Source organism: Apteryx rowi, unplaced genomic scaffold (assembly GCF_003343035.1).
Source record: "Apteryx rowi isolate R43461 unplaced genomic scaffold, aptRow1 scaffold_21, whole genome shotgun sequence".
NCBI lineage: Eukaryota > Metazoa > Chordata > Aves > Apterygiformes > Apterygidae > Apteryx > Apteryx rowi.
Genome location: NW_020448419.1, coordinates 1,741,411 through 1,748,634, shown reverse-complemented (window position 1 = coordinate 1,748,634; position 7,224 = coordinate 1,741,411). Strand labels below are relative to the sequence as shown.

The following is a 7,224-nucleotide window of genomic DNA, read 5'->3' as shown; positions in this document are numbered from 1 at the left end:
CGCGCAATTTGCATATTTATGGTGCCTCCTGCCGCTCTCTGTGATTGCTTTGCAGGCAGGAAAGGTAACAGAAAAATACATAACCCCCTGCAAAAAAAAGGGAAAACAGGATCATACGTGCGCGGTGGCGCTGATACAAGACTAATCCTTGTAAAGCCCGTGGCAGGAAATTTGTTTACCAAACAATTTTTTTGTCTTAGAATCTGAAGGCAGGTTTTTTTTGTGTTTTTTGTTTTGTTTTGTTTTGTTTTTAAGTTCCAAGGCTGAAGATGAGAGGTCTGTGATTCTGTGAAAACTGCTAGAGAAAAGCACTGATCATTTCAGGGAAAAATAATTAGCCTCGTCATATTCACTGAATGTATACATCTAAGGAGGAGGCAATCCTTGGAGAATGGGAAAAGCATTCAGAAGACACTTTAAAAGTATAGTGTCATGGTACATATATTTTTTAGTCCCACTCATAAGCAATGTACAAATGCGCAGTACGGCTTTGAATATAAAAGCTAATTAGGTCTCAATAGAGACTAGTTTCATTTTTATTGGCTCTGAGTGCACCGGCTGTCTAAGATACACCTCGGCTCTGAGACACTTTTGGCCTTCTTTGCAGGAACCGTCACTACCGCTTCCGTTGCCCCGTTCAAATACACACATTCAAATATCTTCAGTTCTGGGTGACAGGCTGACTGTGCTGCTCGTAGGTCCGCAGCTCACCTCCTCCGCGCAGAGGCGCCGTTCAGACCTCCGCGCGCAGGGCAGCGTGGGGGCCGGTTAAGCATGGGCCCTTGCGTTGGACCGCACCGCTCCATCCATGGCGAGAGCAAACTTCTCGCTGACTCCAGCGGGGAATAACATTTAGAGGCTGCTGGTGTGATATGGCTTGCTTTTACCCCCGCTGTTTCTATAGCACCTATTGCTGGAGCATCTGAGTGCTGCTGGATTTCGGCATAGTCTATGGGTCTCTCTATATGTTTACATCTCTCTCCCTCTCTCTTTAGCTACACAGATCCTGTGAAACTTAATACGAGAGGGAAAATTAAAGCCTAAATTGTGAATACATTAATTTCGGTATGGTAATATTAAACATTGTTAGTATTTCTGATTTCTGTATTTAATTTCCTTTGCTTTTTTATTTTTATTTTTTAATGCTGGGCAATAGTTACTCATTGAACAATAGCATCACTACAATAATTTCCCCACCTCCACCCCAGCATTCATACTTAATGCACATCAGCTTTCTATGTAATACTATACAATATACTTGCATGTTATTTTAATTGAGTGAAATCTTATTCATACTAGTGGTAGAAGGCATTCTTTTCACTGCGGTCAGAATTCATATTGTGCTGTAAAAATTATATGTGCTGACAATAACAAATGGTGGCATAACTATCCAAACTGCTCAAAGAAGAGTGCTCTTATCACACATTATTCACCGGCACTCCTGCTACACCTCACTGCTGCATCTTTCTGTGCAGCTTTGGGCTATATAATAATGCATTATTCTGACTACAGAGAGTTGCATTAAAATATTATTGTAAGCCTTCTAACAATTAAACTGGAATTTTGCACATAAGAATTAGTTGCACAGAATAAATATATCAAAGAAAAAAAAATCCCCAGTAAAACTGTTGTTATTTTTAAATTCATAAAAAGATCTCTACCATCTCAGTAATGAATTCTCTCTTTTCTATCTAGATCCTCATGCAAAGCATTTCATGTAGCACAGGCATTTCTCCTTCTCGGAAAGTAAAAGTCAAAGTTAAAAGTCAGCATAAAATTAATATAGAGGATGATGATTTTACTTGTTAAATTTCAGTTAAGTGCTATTCTAAGCGACTCAAAGTTGAAGCTTTAAGAATCAGCACAACAGAAGTTACTCACAGAAGATGCACACAGAGTTAAGGCACTGATCTAGCAGAACACTTGCGCACATGCTTACTTTAAGCATGTAGGTGCAGCTGATGTACCAACAGATGCTTAAGAATTTTGCCGTGCCCAAGGCCAAGTAGCTTGCTCTTGTAGGGGGATATATCAAGCACAGCTAGAGGAAGAAAATCCTTTTCTATTGCACTCGTGTCCTAGCCTGTCATTCAAGCCAAGCATGCAAGGAACTAGGAGGGACTGCTTTCAGTGGCATAAAAGAAGTACAACTAAATCTTTCCTCATCTTGTGTACCAAAACAACTAATATCTCATTGGAAATAAATAACTTCTTTTTTGTTACTGAAACTTGCATTTGATGCCTCAGGTTAATGAATTATTTTTGTCATTCTACAAAATCATTTTTAAAGGCAATTGAGGTATAGCTGGGTTTGTTTTGCTAAGGCAAAATGTTTGCAATTCCTCCTTTTCCTTGCTGCCAGATCTGGAGTAGAGCATTACAGACTTCCCCATAAGGACTGATGAGAGCTTGAGCCTCTTGGGTCTAATCTTGCATGGAAGTGTGAAGAGCTTTGCCTTATGATCCTGCAAAGATCCTGTTCCTAAACAACAACTGGGTAAAAGATCAGTAGTCGCCCCACATATTTTACATGGTCTGAATCAGAGTCTGCCCAGCTGTCCTACCTTTCTTCACTGAGTAACAGGTATTTTGGACATGAAGTGTGATCGTCTATCACTGTTGGACATGCTGCTATTTTGCACCTTGGGATGCGTTCCTGTCGACTTGTGGGAGTGATACACATATATAATGGGGGTTCCTGCGACCAGTGCCTGCCATGTATCAGGGGAACAACTGTGGTCACAGTGAACTGGAAGCAGGGAACAAAATTCCTGTTGGCATGCCTTGATGTCAAGCACTGGTTACTCCTGTTCATTTTTAAAGTTACAGTGTTGGGACCTGCTGCAGAGCTGAAAGCAGCCTGATTTGCTACTTGTTCCTAGAACAAGAATTTGCCCCTGCAGGGCTGGGAGCCTGGCTTAGCCTTTCCTATCCATACAGCTTTTGAGTTCGGCTTCCTCTGTTCTGGTGGCCCGTACCTCCCTGTGGCAGTTAGCCATAATTCTTTACTTTGTACGAGCCAGGAAACTCCCCAAACTGAGCAGCCAAAGTCAGGAAATGAATCAAGACACTTGTGTCATGGAGCTGTCCTTACTGCTCATAAGCTTGAAGTTAGTTGCTTAGGAAATAAAGGGATGACTTGGGATCTCAGCAGTGACTCAAAGGATCAGCCTCTCTGTGGCTGGGTTGTCATCAGTGTCTGCAAGGCAGAACGGCGGCATTGTAGATACCCTTCACGAGGGGGAGATCAGTGGAGTTAGATGTGGATCTTGCTGATCCACATCCAACCAAGATCCAGATCCAAGCAGGTCTTGCTAATGTACAGAGGAGAGACCGACTTCTCACAGCACTTCGTTTCAGAACGACGTGCACACGATAAACCTGCAGTGAGGGAGCCCGACGCTTAGTCGAAACTTTTCCTGAAACCAACAGAGATGGTCCTCATGAGTTCAGGATTGCAGCATAGTGTCCCTATTTTGTAAGCGTTTGGTGAGGTGGGCATGGAAACTTTGCAGGGTCTGGCTCCACAAGAGGAATCTGTTCATGTCCTGTGGCTCGTCTTTCTACCCTGGGCTTGTCATAGTTTTGTGTTAGGGTTAAAGAAAATTCCAAGTCCTCACCTTAACCAACCATGCATGCTTCAGCTCAGTGTGACCTGAAGTGATCAAGAGAAAAATCATCTCTGAGAAACAGAGGTTTACAGCTAGTGAAAAATGTTATGGAGAGCAATTCTCAGTAAAAGTCCCTGTAACACAAAGCCGTACTTAAGCTTGCACTTAATGTTCAAAGTCAAATAGCTCATCCCTTTCAAAACACAGTCATTATGGTTGTTCTGATGCCAAGGCACGCATGGGACTCGCTTCCACACATCTGGGGGGAAAACCCCCAGGAAAAGGAAAAGAGTCTGAGAAACTGTTAACCTAGATAACAAAGTGACCAACTCTATCCCAGTTATTTTCGTGTCCTGAGCTATTCTTGCTGCCTGTATAGATGATCAAGTTGACCTACTCACGGTACTACATTGTGCCAGAAATATATTTTGGATTGCTGGTTCAGTGAGCACCTGCCCTTCTTGGCATGATGGTGCCAATTTGGTTAGAGAGATGTTATCCTTCAAATATATCACAGTGTAACTGATGGACAAAATAGACCCATTTTATGAGCTGTACCTGAGGCATTTATGTTCTCTATCTTACATATTTAGAACTCTCTTTTGAGATAGATTTAGGTGGCATTTCTTTTTTGAGGTCTCTTCATCTGCATATGTCTACACATAGGTGTGTAAGTTTGGCATGCATGCCCCATGAACTCCTCTGTGGTGCTGTAGCTTTAACTTGTGCACCTATATATATGCTGTTCAGTATGGAGCTTCGGAAGAGCTAGAAGTACCAAATTCATACCCTAGATGTCAGTAAAAGAAAAAAACATTAAAACCCATTAAAAATGTTTTATAAAGGTCTGCGAATCAAGCGATGGGTTAGCCAATTATTCATAAGATAATTCCCTATATGGACTGACACTTTTGAGTCCCAAGTTTCAGCTCAATCAAATTTACACAGCCCAAGTTATAACCTCTTCAAGGTGGGGATTGTAACAGGAGCGCTGACAGACGTTAACTACTGTGCCTCTTTAGTAGCGCAAGCTCAACTGCTTGACTCTAACAGTGGCTGCTGGTGCTCTTATAATTAAGAATCTGTCTGGATTTGCATTACAGGTCCAAGTTTCAAGAGGTTTTAAAGGCATATATTTTAAAGTGTGTTGGCTTGAAACCTAGGATACAAACAGCCAGCAATATATTACGTTTATTTATAGAAGTAAAAAGATACACAAATACTAATAAGATGCAGAATGACCACTAGCTAACTCTGTCTCTGCGTACTAGAGCAGTACAAACTAAAACCACAGTTTGGCTGAAATCAAGTATTTGATTGAAAATGAGATTTTACCTGCACTGTTTTTAGCCAGTGCCTTTCCTGTCTCCCCTGCTTGCCTGCCCATGCACAAGCGAAACTGTTGCTTGCGCAGAAGTGTACGCGTCGAAGGGGAGTCTTGCCATTTGAAAGCCTGGGTCCCGAGCGCTCTGCGCTGTTCATTTCATAGTCATCCCCAGAAAGTCCAGTCAGGGGTCAGGGCTCTGGTGTGCTGGATGCCTACAGCAGCCTATAACAAAATCTTGCTGTCACCTGGCGCTCATATGCTCGTGATCCTGCATGGCCTCACTGCTGTTTGCGATGCTTGCTGGTTAAGTGCTTGCAGAATTGGGGTTTATTTGAGCGTCTATTAAAAAAGAAAAGGGAAACCAGTGTACCAAAGCTTCTCGTCCTGGAATACTGATGCAAATACTGTTTCTAGAACGCGCAAGTGCTTTGCTCGTTCACGGGGAGTCAGCCCGGCACGATCAGTCCCACCCCCATTGCCTCTGCCTGCCTGCGACTGTCAGCCCTGGGGTAGGAAAGGACCCTGTTCTAGCTGTCGTTATATAATGCAGCACATCTCTTGAGAACTGGCATCATTTGGGAATTTGTATTTGGTCCTACTGTTCTATACTGAATTGGCAAGCGAGATTCCTGCTATGAATGAATGACAGTTGGAGCTTAAAAGCAGGAACATTTGCCCACTGAAGTTGCTGAACTCACTCACTGCCAAGTCTGTCACTAAATTAGCAGATAGGCAGGGAAAGCAGTTGTGGCACAGTGCAGCTACCCCCCTCCCCTTATCTCGGGCCCAGCTGACCACAAATAACTGACAGCGCCCAGTGCTGACCAGGAGGAACTAGGCGATACTGGTTGCAACGAGTGAGGCCAGAAATGGGCATGAGATCAGCAAAAAGGGTATATTTTCCCCAACTCAGCATGAGGTCAGCAAAAAAGGTATATCGCCACACCAAATACCATATGGCCATGAGTCAAACTCGGTGCCCATAAATAGCGCTGCAGCCTAGAGCCCACTGAGCCCTCCTGCACGGCAGCGGCTGCACGGCGGTGAATCTCCCCTTGAGCTGGGACGCCTTTCAGGGTTACTCTCTGGGAGTTAAGAGAACTGCTGACAAGAAACTGTTGGAGAGGTAAGAAACCGAGACTCGGGCACTAACAAATGTGCAGTAAGATTCGCTTGCTGTGACTACACTGTATCGCCGTCTTCAATAAATCTGTTTGCAATAAGCCCAGAGTTAATACCCCCCCCCCCCCGGCGTGACAGCAGTATGCAGTATTAATTTTATTGCACTCCTTTGCAACTTTAGGTCCCAGACCTGCATGAGAAGACCACGTGCCTGTATGTAAGATGGAGAAAGGCCATACTTCTCAATTTTAGGCAGTTTATGTCCCTTGATACAGTGACCTCTGAGCATCTTGCAAGCTTGAATGGGGGCAGGAACACACTATTTCTCAGCCAGATAGCTGAGGCATCAGAAGAGGGATAGATAAATTTTGGCAGATTTACATCTTAAATTAACATTTGCAACATAAATGTTCTCACCTGTCCACTCTGCCTCGCTGCTGCAGGTTACTGCCCCTGCTCCTGGGACGGCAGAGCGGGACAGGGACCTACCCTCTGCCCTCAGGAGCTCGAGGTCATCACCTGGAGGTTGAAGGGCTCTGATTTACTTGTGGCAAGGGAAGTGGGACAGCTGAAGGGGCTGCAGCATCCATCCCTGCTTCCCTGGAGGAAGTTCTTGCTTTGTAACAGCGACGGCTGCTCAGCTAACGAGACAGACCCTTCTGGGAGGTTGACTTACCCGTGCATAGACAGCCTGCAAACCACCATGGCCTTGGTTTCAGCACATACCTCAGAGTTTGCCCAGAAGCAGCTGAGATGTGGGGCCGCATTTCCTCACTCTGACTTTGCTCTGGGGCTGGGAGTCTCTAGTGAAAGAACGGCTAAGATGACAGCAGCTCAAAGCATTGCAGCATGATTGCGGAGCATCCTATGGGACGTGGGCAACGAGAGAGGCTGTGCAGGAGCCAAAGGTGACACATAAGTTTGCATGAGTGCTGGCAGCCTAATCACTGGGCCATCTTCAGTGCTTGCCTGGGTTTGTTTTCGCTTGCCCTTCTATCTGCCAGCATCTTGAGGCACTGGCAGTATTTGAGTATTTTTAACCGTTTTCAAGCGCCACGCTCAGTACCTCCTCGTTAGTGTAGCTCAGCACAGTAACATCCGCTGGTAACAGGCACAGAAAAGGCTGAAGATGCTCTAAGGGCCCGAGGGAGGCTGAGGCGAGGG

At 44.6% G+C, this 7,224-nt stretch overlaps 1 long non-coding RNA gene across 1 annotated transcript; it reads left to right on the top strand.

Annotated features, from left to right (window-relative positions):
- Positions 1-5,934: 5,934 nt before the first annotated feature.
- LOC112965305 lies at positions 5,935-7,152 on the top strand. Its single transcript, XR_003253242.1, has 2 exons — positions 5,935-6,064; positions 6,242-7,152. It is a non-coding gene; the product is annotated as an uncharacterized LOC112965305 (long non-coding RNA).
- Positions 7,153-7,224: the final 72 nt, after the last annotated feature.